General features: G+C 35.0%; 1 pseudogene; it reads right to left on the bottom strand.

The window, feature by feature from the left end:
* Positions 1 to 4,721: 4,721 nt before the first annotated feature.
* On the bottom strand, positions 4,722 to 6,650 carry LOC120076819 (annotated as a pseudogene).
* Positions 6,651 to 12,940: the final 6,290 nt, after the last annotated feature.

Raw genomic sequence — 12,940 nt, 5'->3', positions numbered from 1 at the left:
GATGCATGAGCATGGTTTAAGTAATTTAATCATGCATACTATATGGTGGGTTTTAAAACTATATGACATACATTATGACATATATAATAAACATACATCACATGCATATTTACTAAAGTTGAAGGACTGGAATAGTAAATCTCAAAACGGAAAAAATAAGCTAATCTATTACAAAAGTTTGAGTCCACCGGTTCAGAACAGGTGAACCGAGTCTTGAACCACTCGCCTTGAAGTTTTGTAGCTTGATTGTGTAGCAAATCCTTGATCGTCGACCAATGAGCATCGAGTATAAACGATCGTGTAGCAACGATCATGTAGCTTTGGACTATGCGATGAGCATGAAAGTCTACGCGATCGTGCAACATGCTTCGAGTAGCACATACCATGTGATCGTGTAGCTAAAGACTATGCGATGAGCATGGAAGTCTACATGATCGAGTAGCGTGCACCGAGTATCGTATACTATGCGATCGTGTAGCTATTGACTATGCGATGAGCATGATAGCCTCCACGATCATTTAGCATGCATGCCTTGCATCGAGTATCAAATACTGCGTGATCGTTTACTCCTCGAGCACTTACGCGATCATGCAGACAACACAACACGATCGAGTAGACAACTCTACACGATCACATAGCATTAGCTATGTGATCGTTTAGTAGATGCTACACGATCGTGCAGAAAACTCTACAGGAACACATAGCCAAATCTAAACGATCGTCTAGCTCAAGCTACACGATACGACCACCGTTTCGTGTTCTCCCTCAAAACGAACTGCAACCTTTGCGTCTGAAGCTTCATGAAAGACTCAAAAAACAAAACGAACACAGATTTGATTGCAAGAATTATGCCCAAAAATGCAGAGGCCCGGGGCCTGAGGCCCTTACAAATTAACTTTTGTAACTTAAACAGAAAGCCAAAACAAAGATTACGACCCCAAAATTATCCATCAACAAACATCCATATATATTTAACGATTAAACGCAATGCAGAACTTAAAACCCATCAAACTGTAAATGATTTCAATACAACAAATGGAATTTGGAAATCAGAACACAACCTGTCTCTGATACCAATAGGAACTCGTTTTACAGAGAACCTATGAGCGAAAGCAGATCATCCAAATCCCATTTTGATTGAAACAAACATTTACAGTAAACATTACAGATTATGCATCATAACACAAATTACAACATGCTTTTGAACAATAAAAAGAGTTTAGAGATTATACCTTTGAAGAACTCTTCTTCAAGTAAATCCCTCATCCAGTCACGAATACTTCAAACAAGCATGAACTCTTCTTGAACAAACAAAAACCAGAACGAACGAACCAAAAGTGTAAAGAACACTACCACTTGGTGACCTTGGTATTCTCGGGGTGATAACCCAGGAGTGGTGGGCTCTAGCTAGGAAAGATTTTGTGGTTTGGAGGAGGAAGGCGATTGAGGAAGAAACTCTCTATCGCATAGGAAATTCTTATATCGTGTATTGAATCAAGTCTATCACATAGGCTCTCCACAATTCGTGTAGAAGACTTCTATTTGGAATAATAATATTATATTTCATTTACTCCTTTTGCCATAATAAACTGCTTAACCTCCCACTAAGATGGTTAGAGAGAAAAAGGGGATAATTATCAAATAATTAATAATATAAATAAATATGATAACCAACTCATTATATTATATTTATAACCTATAGTTTTAATATTGCATCATATACAATATAAACTATAGTTTTTTTTCTCTTTTTTATGGCATTTAATATAAATCATATTTATATAAATTTAACAACTATTTGAATCTCATTCAAATAATTATTCCTTTGATTAAATAATAATGTATCAAATACATTATATCAATTATATCATACATAATTGAATTAATTGAATTATATCATATATAATTGAATTAATTTAATTAATTTGAACATTTCAAATGAACCCAAAAACTGATTCTCAACTAAATCCTTTTGAGCTACCAAGGGGACCTTATGGACCTGTAGCTTAAAGCTCCAACGATACGTGAATAAATAATTAAGCTCTTTAATTACTTTATCTACCATCCGTTAACTATCGGACACTCCATTAAAGACCGAAAGCTGCACTCTTCGCGCTACAGATATATTTATGTGTCCATTGAATATAACCAATCAACAGTACGATGACCCTTTATAAGTTGCTCGTAAGTACAGCTGGACCAAATTGTAGTATTGTATCAGCAAAAATGAAAGCACAAGGATCATCTAAGCATTCAAATTCACTAATTTTGGCAAAATACAAAGCATGCTCTTGTAGAAAACAAGTAAGTTTCAAGATATACCTCTTGTAGAACTTCTTCAAAGCTCCTTCACCAGCTGCTATCTTCTCCAAATTTTGTTTCAGACCACCTCAAGATCTTCCCCACTATTCTCTTAATGCTCTAGATTAGTGTTGGGACTCAAAACAAGTTTGAATCAAGGGATGAAGGAGAAATGCTCATAGCAGAAATCTAGTTGAAGAACTCTTTCTTCAAACCGAGTTTTCTCTCAAATTCTCTATAGATTGCATGCCCGATTTTTACTCCAATCTCTTCATTATATTGCAAATCAACATGCAAAGAAAATAGTTTCATGAGTTTCAGCTCATGCTTGGAGAAGATAAGGCAAAGAAAATGCTTCATGTGTGAGCATGAGCAACTAAGAAAATGGATATTGGAAAAACAACTTTTTCCATTTTTGTGTTTTTGGTTTTTCACTTTTCAATTTTATCATAAAATAAAAAAAATTGATTTTATAAAATCTATTTTGATTTTAAAAATGAAAAACTTAATTAATTTCATAAATTAATTATTAAATAAAACTTAATTAATTTAATATCAAATATTAAATTAATTTTAACAAATATCCATCTTTATATATTTAAATCATATTTAAATATATAAATTCTCCTTTTCCGTTTAATTCTCAAATTAAACATGTAATTATATCTCATATAATTACTAGTTCCCTTAATTCTAATTTGAACGATTCAAATTTACTTATCACGCTATTCTAGAGCTAGTCCGTTATGAGTTAGTAGGGGGACCTCGCGGACCTACAGTTCATGGGCTCCAACGATCTAAGATTAATTTGCTAAACTCATTAGACCAAATTAATCTCCATTCGTTAACTAATGGGTCATTCCATTAAAGCTCATAGTTGCACTCCCTTCACTGTAGATATATTATGTCCACATGATTTAACCATAATCAGTAAGTTGACCCTTCACAAGTTGTTCGCAATAATGGCTAGGTCAAATATCTGTTTTACCCCCGAGATTACGTCTTATTCCTCAAGTCCCTACCGATCCTCTAATGAATAACTAGTTTATGATCCAATCACTAAGCCAAACTCTCTCAGCCCAGTGAGAGGGTGGGGCCCCTTGTTCAAGACCTGGATTCAGTACTTGAGAGAATAACCTTTCTCCTATCCCTAAATCGGGTAGGCGTGAACTCCATCTTGCACCCTATATCCCCAGTTATTTGTCTGGTCTTACCCTATATCCCCAGTTATTTCTCTCATTCACAAATATCATATTAGTACTAATTCTATTCACAAAGATCATGGTTAGATAAATTTACATTCATTCTAAACTAGTATTTACATTCTATTGAGACAAAAAATAAGAATTACATCCTTACACAAATCGGCCAACAAAACTTGCCCATTGGGTCTGAATTACGTCGATCTCTCCTTGCGTATATGCATATTTTGTATTGAACTATAAAAAGGAAAAAAAAAAAGATAAACTCAACATAAGTTTATGTCCATTTATTAAATTAAAATTAGTACTATATAAAAAATAAATAATTTACATACGAGGCTAGCATATTCAACTAAAAAGTTTTACATTATCCATATAACTAAAAAGTAAAAAGCCCCCTAAAGCAACACCAAAACTTCAAGCATCTAAAAAGTACACCAATGGATACAAGACTTCAATCAAATGAAACCACAAAAAACATCTCCAACTAAAAGATGCTATCGAAGATCAATCTTAGATTATCTAAACAAGATTCCAAAGACGAATTAGATTCAAATTGTATGTAACTAAAAGCAAATACAACAAAGAAATACATCACTGAACTTTTGCCATCTATATGTCACAATTGCATTTTACCTTCCTAAATTGAAACTAAATGTTAATCAATGCATGAGCATAGACAAATATTAGTGAAGCCCTAAGCTGTAAGATGTTTTGTTCGTTTCAATGCAGATGACTTTGGGTGACTTTTTACATCTAAAGGGTTAACCATAACTTAGGATGTTAATCAATCATAACAACTTCTATACTTAGTAACAATAACACAAAAAGTACCTTTTTTCTACAACTAAGATACAACACAAGCCTCTATCTCCCAACAATGCGACCAAGATCTTTAAGCCTTGTAAGATCCATTTGTCCATTGTTGAACACATACTGTGACAGAACCAAGAAACATACAACATTTAAAGCCATTGTGGGCAGTTCGAAAATAGTTTACTTAAGACGAAATGAAATCTTTATTATCTTCTATATTCAAGTACTACAATAGCTCAACAAGGTTCAGTGTTCCAGAATTTCAGAATCATGTTACACTACCTCCATTTTAGGCAATACATTAAGCAATATCATCATAAATAGATAAAAGGAAAGAACTTATTGAAGTAACAATGGCATGACTAGCTCCTTCTTCAATATAACTAGAAGCATTTTCTGAATTTATCCCAATGCCTCACGTTCTGCTCTCTCCTTCTTTACCTGCAAAACATACCTAAAGGGGGGAAAAAAATACCTTTAGCTTCATTCATTCAGCTTTCTCTGGTTTAATAAAGATAAATACCAACAAAGATTAATACTAAATGAGATTGTTTAATTACTAAACGAAGTCATTTACCCTAAAGTTCAAAGGGAAAATGCTAAAGAAGCTATGTACCAATAGTCTAGCAAGACATCGGATGAAATTTTGCGGAATAAGATAGGTCGACATGAAGTAGAAAACAATGGTAGGATGTGCCACACACAATCTGCACAACTATTCACTAAGTACTATTCCAAGAAATCAAAGGAGTTGTAGCACGCATATGCAGCTTCGTGCGGCCCAACTTCTTGCTACTACATAGTTTAAATTAACACAAATTTTATTTACCTAAGCTGAGACATTAATATTAAACAATTTGACACAATGAGTAGAACAATTGGGCTGGTTAATTTGCACTGGTCATCAAATCATCAACCTTGCTCTATCTTATTTTTATCCAGCCTTCCTTCCATACTTGCCAGTAAGTAAAAATCAAAGAATCCAGATTAATCAAACCAAAAAAAAAAAAAATTTACCACCATACATTTTACTTTATTTGCATGTGATAAAGCAATTTCGCTCGTATAATGTTTTTGAAAATAATATAAGAATTGGGATTAACAACAAAGATCTGGTGGTAGTGCATGAAAATCACTCGTATAAACGCGTATAATGTTACAATCAGAACAAATCAAGAATTCAACCACAAACAAAGGCCTACACAAATCATTTATTTTCTTTAAAAGAAAACATATCCAGGATTCATACATATATTACCCAAAAGATGATATCTATCTAGATCATGAAACCTGAAATCATGAAAAAGACAACAGCGGACGGAACGAGGAACCTTGAAGGGGAATTCAATAAAATTAGAACTACGCTAGATAAACAATTCAACTCTAATGCAAGTACATAGCAAGATACCATCTAGGCTACAGATGGTAAATAATATCAAAATCAATAACTCCCAAATACAGTCATAAGATAAAAAAACTCTAAGAACCATGACTGACACTATGATATAGAGCAGCTGCCTCATTTCCATGAACATGACCAGACATTTTTCACTCTTTTTTACCACAATTTTTTCTTACTTTAAATAATAAAGTGGGAGATATGAAATAATGGAAAGACTTACAAGTGCCAACATATCCTAGAGATAGCTCCTGAATGGTGTTTGCATGGCTTGCCAAAAAAATGAAATAATTCAAACTAATAACCATCTAACTACTATTTAGAATTCAACATCCTGTGCTTAGTTGGGGAAAAACAACAAAACCCAATACAATCAAGAGTTAGTTCCCAGTGATCGTGAAAAATTATAGAAATTTAACCATAAAAAAATACTAGATTTTGAGAATATTGCATGCTCAACAATTATATTAAGAGCATGTTAAATACAAAAATAAAACTGAAGATTATTCGGTTATGATAAACATATAACACATTTCTGTTTTCTCGGTGAGGCTCGAATCGATCTAAGAAAGAGATAAACATCTATAGTAGGAAAAAACTTGAAGATCAATAGGAAGGTACTGATGCTTCATGGAAAGGTCCATGGCCCGCTTCAAATGCTGATTGCCCGCATCAATAACCTCCCTGGGGAGTCTATTCAAAGCCTCCTTCACATCAATATCATAATATGGATCATACAGATCGAATCGAAGACCTAACATAGTAACACAACCTAAAATCAATCTCCACGGAACAAAATTCGAAATCAACGCCATAGAAAAAGAAACGATTAGGGTTTCAATTACCCTAATTACGAAGGTGTTGGGTCGATCTGGCGATGAATCCCCAATCTTCTTCTTTGGGACGATGAAGGACTGTAAAAAGGATGCCATTTCGATCTCTCTCTTTTCTTCCTCCGAAAAAAATTACTCTCTGATTTTTCCGTCAGAATAAGATTGGTTAATGAACATGAACTTTAGGCATGGACAAACTCAATCTATGAACATGAGCTGCACAACGGCTAGATCTGGCGTATGGCTTACAGATTAGTGAGAGTGAGAGAGAGAGAAAGAAAGATTGGAACTTCAGGCGATGGATCTAATTTTTTGTGGGTTAGAGAGAGAGTTCGACAGGGGAGAGAGAGAGAGAAGGCTTATTCGCGACGCTAGGCGATGGACGGTGAGGTGATTGGAGAAAGGGTCTTGGCCAGGAAATGTGCAGTTGAGGAAGGCGATGTGGGAAGGGCTTGGACGGAGAAGAAGAAGAAGATTGGGGATTTAATTTGAGGGTAATTTTTTTTCTTTTACACAATATATATTAATTATTTTATTTTCTGATTGATAATTGGGGAAGACAAGAAATGAAAATGGGAGAGAGGGAAACAAAAAAAATTGACCTACAATATCGATTTTAAACCGACATTGTACATCCATTTTAGTTTTTTCCAACCAATATCAAAGCCCAGATTTCTTGTAGTGTGTGACTTGTCACAGATGGTGTGATCCTGATCATTCGTTTAGGGGACATGCGAGTGGGGGCGTCCTATACAAAGAGTTTGTATAAGACCTGACCATAAAGTGGTAACGTCTCGTTATACAACACCGTTCATAACTGAGACTTCACTTCACTAGGATGACCATAGGTAACATGACCTCAATCCTGAGTGAGTTGGGAACTCCTGCCATTGAGGGCGGTTCTTTGATTTCCATGGGTGCGAGTGGCCAAAATGCTGATTCAACTGTCGGACTTTAGTAGAATGCCTGGCAGTTAACAGATAGTGGATATCGTGACTAACAAGTTTAGTCAGCTATTCGCGTATCATTGGAGTTTCGAGCTATAGGTCCATAAGGTCCCCTTGGTAGCTTGGATACAAGTTGAGAGTAAGTTTTTGGGTCAATTTGAAATATTCAAATTGATAAGAGGGAGTTCGATTATATATGATATAATTGAACGAGTTAATTAAATATGATATAATTAACTTTATGTATGAGATACATTAATTTGGAGGAAATTGGATATAATTATGATTTATGTCTAGTAGAGGAAAAATATTATAATTAATATATGATATTAATTTATATGTTATGAATATGATAAGATCACATTCATTGGACGGTTATAAAGGAAAAGGGAAGGCGTCTCTTCTCTTTTAAATAACGGATGAGTGCATTATAAATAACAGACGGTGTGTTGATCTCGGTGTGCGCGGACATTGTGAAAATGATAGTGTCATCGTTTAGAAAATCAATGTCTATACGATAGTGACTNATAGTGTCATCGTTTAGAAAATCAATGTCTATACGATAGTGACTGTACGATCGCTTACATATACGATATAGCTGAGCGATCACATACCGATTACCCTGTCGAGCGCTATTATCTAAACGATTGTTTACCTTTCTCCTAAGCAATTGTTTAGCTCCCGATATTTACTAAATGATCGTGTAGACGATCGCTTAGTTTTTCCTACGCGATCGTTAGGACGATCGCTCACCATTTTTTTACACGATCGTTTACCTTTTCCTACACGATCGTTTAAACGATCACTTACTTTTCCTACACGATCGTATACTTCACTTAAACGATCAAGCATCTTGTCTGACGACCGCATCTCCCACTTGCTTGATCGTTGTATACGGTATCTCTTCCTTCTTCCTTCTACCTAATCCGAACAAAGCCCACACTTTGGATTCTCACTCCAAGAATACTGAGGGCTTTGAGTGGTGTTGTCTTCTCCGTTTCCTTCTGTCCAAGTGGTGATTGTTCGAGGTAGACGGTTGGGTTTTAGACTCGCTATGAAGGAGAAATCCTCATCTGGTATGATTTCTTGATCTCTTTAGCATGATGAATGCATATTAGTATGTTTTGAATGTATATGTGGTAATTCTGTCACAATGAATTGGAAAGATCTATTTTCGCTCGTAGATACTTTTGAACTAGATTTCCTTCAATTGGTATCAGAGCACTCGATTTTCTGATATTTCAATTCATTGCTGTAAAAGAATTGCAAATACGTTCCTGGTGGGTGCATTTCTACACTGTTTAATCGTTAAATTGTTGTGGATGTGCGGATTTATGGATATTTTCGTGGATGTTAGCCTCGATTTGATTTAATGCTTTTACATTTGCGATTGTTTGTAAAGGCCATTGCATTTTTTGGGTATTAATAATCGTTATCAAGTATGTATTCAAAGTCTGTTTGAGTTTTGAGTCGTTTGTGAAGAAGATCGGAGCAAGCGTTGTGGTTCTTCGAGGAAGGGGATGATCAAGGGTTGATCACATCGTGCAGACGATGGAGAACGCAATCAAGTGTGGATTGCATTATGCAGAAAATGGGGTATGCGATCGCTGTTGATCGCATTGTGTAGATTATCGGGTAAGCGATCAAGGGTTGATCACATCGGTTAGATGATGGAGTACGCGATCGTTGTTGATCGCATCGGTTAGACGATGGAGTACGCGATCGCTGTTGATCGCATCGGTTAGATGTGATGCTCGCGTATTGTTTAATGCGTGCACGCACTAGACGATCGTTTTGGTCAGCAAGCTTCATCGCTTAGTAACTGACTAAACGAGCGCTTAGTAACGCAAGGTAAATCTTTTACCTATCGCTGCGTTAAGTAATCGGAAAAGTTTCAAAATTGAAAAAATAAATTAAAAAAATAAATTAAAATGGAAAATCCCAAATGTGGGAATTTCCCACTTTCATTTTTAGTAGGTTAGTCATTTTCCACTCTCATTCTAGCTCAAATTAAGTTGGATCTGGAATGATTTCATGCAATTCAGTATTTGCATGAAAGTCATATATAAAACAATCAATTTTCAAGTGGAAATGGGCATGCAAATGTTGTAGAAAATTTCCTGAAATTGCTATGCAAGAAGGGTTCTTTAGCTGAGTTAAAATATTGTACCTCTCCTCCAATTTTCCTAAATTCAAGCTTGTTTTGAGTCCCACAACTCAATCTAAGGCTCCTAGAGGATAGTTGGGAAGCTCTAGTGGCGGTCCACAACAAGAATGGGAGAAGATTGCAGTTGAATCTCGTTGAAGAAGAGGATCTTCAAAGGTATGTAATGAAACCCTCTTCTTAGTTGATGAACATGCTTAATTTGAAGTCAAAATTGAGGAATTAGAATGCTTAATAATCCCGTTTTCTTTATTGCATGTTTTTAGAAACTCTTAATTCGTATCAGAGTATCTTTTAAGCATTCAATTCGAGTTAATTTTGGCTTGATGGGTGTTTTTCATAAGTAGTATGAAATGTTAAACTGATATAGTTTTTCTGAATTTTGGCATTAAATTCTCTTCAATTATGTTGTAATTCTTGTAAATGGCTCTTGATAGATAGGCCTTAATGTGTGCTTAAGTGTTTGTAATTTGATTGCAGTCATTAGAGTTGAAATTAGGTTGTAATTGAAGAAGGAAGCAGAAAAGGTCAGCAGCAGAAAACTGAAGTTTCAGCCACTGCCTCACAGTGTCGTGACGTTGTACTTGAAGCGTCACGCCGCTGTTCTTGTTCCAGCCCAGAATCGTAAAGAACATTCCATGGTGTTGCATCACTGGGATGCGTGTTGCAACACTGTTCATCCCAACCCAGCATGCACGTACGAGCCCAAACCGGCGGTCCAAGTGAACCGGTCCAACCAATTCGGGTCAAGGAGGTCTGGTTCGACCTGATTAAGCCTACTCCAGCCCATTTTTGAGCAATGAAGGTCCAGTTCGAGAGGTTTGGGTTTGATTCAGGACGGTTCGAGCCATCCAAAAGTATTTTGGAGCCTGTTATGGTTATTATTGTAATAATTTAGGCATTTTTTTCCTTGAAAATTCCAAAACTAAAACCATATCATTTTGTGTTTAATTATTTTTGCATGAGATGTATATTATAATTAAATAAATCTTATATGTGCATATAGTATACCATGTAGATTTAAAATCCCACCATAGGAAGCATGTTACATGCATTGAATGTATGTTTTAAGGTGTTATAATATATAATATGCATGTTTAGGGTTTCCGATGTTTTAATATAAGTTTTATATTAAATCATGAGATATCTGATGTATGTTATGGATGTACAACATGTGTAAAGTTTTATAAGTTGTTATAAACATTAGTTAAACATTTAAATTCCATAACAAAGATAAGTTGCATGCTCACATAAGTTAACAACTTGTTTTAATTGTTAAAAAAAGGTCGTTATATTATAAAATGTGGGTTACAAACTCAACCGATATATAATCTTGTCTAAGGCTGAAAGTATTTAAGTTGACGATCTACGAAACACCTCTTACTTGGGGTTTATGGTCGAATAATAGGGCGTTGTTAATAGGTTTTATGAGCACATGTGAGCGGTGTAAGGTTTTAAAACTTGTTTGTCACCTAGACATCGTAGGCTAAATCCAAATGTAATCGTTATACTTGGATAAACACCTAGACTTAGATTGTTTAAATTAGTCGGAACAAACCTAAGTAAACTTATACCCGAGCAAACATTAGAACACTTCATGGAAGATTAATAACATATAGAATATGGTGTTCTTAGCTCTCACGTCCCTAAGAGTTCACACCGCGAGATTCGTGTAATGCTTCGTGTCACCCCTAAAAGCGACCTCCATTTGGAAAGTGTGTGTATGGGTCAAGATCAAGATGAATGGGGGAAGTAGTTCATAGTAAGTGGGTGAAGGAAATGTGTCAACTGTTAGAGTTAGAAAACACGCAGCAAAAGTAAAATGGATCATTAAACATTCTAATTCATTAATTTTTGCTTCAAATTAAGCATGCTCATAAACTAATAAGAGGGTTTCATGACATACCTTTGGAAAACCACTTAAAACTTGAACCCAACTGCAAATCTTCTCCAAAAAAGTTTGTGAACCACCTCAAGGCCTTCCCTAGTATCCTCTTGATGCCTTAGATTGAGTTGTGAGACTCAAAATAAGCTTGGATTAAGGGAAATTGGAGATGAAGTTACTGCATCACCATGGTAGAAGACTTTCTTCAACCTTAAGTTTTTCAGCAAAAAATTATCAAATGCATGCTCGATTCTTAGCCCAATCTTCTTCATTTATTGCATGACTATCATGTAAACTCCATTGTTGCATGTATTGCAGCTCATGCTTGGAAGATTGACTCAAGTTTATGGTGGAATGTGTGTGAGCTGCTTGGTTGAAAGTGGAAAAATTCCACTTTTGGGATTTTTCATTTTCCATCTCTTTTCAATTTTTTATTTTCTAATTCATTTCCAAAATCAATTTTTCAAAAATGAAATCTTTATTAATTTTACAAAATTAATTCAATAAATAATTTTCTAATAAAATTAATAATAAATAATTAATTAAACAATTTAATTACTTCTAATTAATTCAATATCAAATATTAAATTAATTTAACACTAATTCCACCATCATGAATCCCTATTCATGAATTTAATATTTAAATCATATTTAAATATTAATTGATTCTATGACGAGTGTTGCAGAAAGAAGAAATAGAACCCTGTTGAACATGGTTCGTTCCATGATGAATTATGCTCAGTTACTAAGTTCTTTTTGGGATCACGTAGTAGGGACTGTGGTATATATATTGAACATGGTTCCTTCGAAAAGTGTTTCAGAAACATCTTATGAGTTATGGAGAGGACGTAAAGGTAGTTTATGTCACTTCAGAATTTGGGGATACCCAGCTCCTCTGTTGGTGCAAAATCCAAAGAAGCTAAAACGTCATTCAAAGGTATGTCTATTTGTAGGCTATCCCAAAGAGACAAAAGGTGGTATCTTTTATGATCCTCAAGAAGACAAAGTATTTTTGCCAACAAATTCAATTTTCCTAGAGGAAGACCACATTAAAAATCATCAACCTTGCAGTAGGCTAGTATTACATAGTTGACCAGAGAAACGTCAAATGCATCAACAAGGGTTGTTGATCGAGTAGGTTTATCAATAAGAGTTGCTGATAAAACTGGCAATTCACATCCTTCTTAGGAGTTGAGAATGCCTCGACATAGTGAGAGGGTTGTGCAATAGCCTGATCAGTACATGGGTTTAACTGAAACTCAAGTCATCATACTAGATGATAGCTTAGAGGATCCAATAACTTTAAAACAAGCAATGGAAGATGTAGATAATGACCAGTGGATTAAAGTCATGGACCTTGAATTGGAGTCAATATACTTCAATTCAGTTTGGA

This window comes from Benincasa hispida, chromosome 4 (genome assembly GCF_009727055.1).
Source record: "Benincasa hispida cultivar B227 chromosome 4, ASM972705v1, whole genome shotgun sequence".
Classification (NCBI taxonomy): domain Eukaryota; kingdom Viridiplantae; phylum Streptophyta; class Magnoliopsida; order Cucurbitales; family Cucurbitaceae; genus Benincasa; species Benincasa hispida.
The sequence above is the reverse complement of the archived record's forward strand: the minus strand, read 5'-3'. Positions and strand labels throughout refer to the sequence as shown.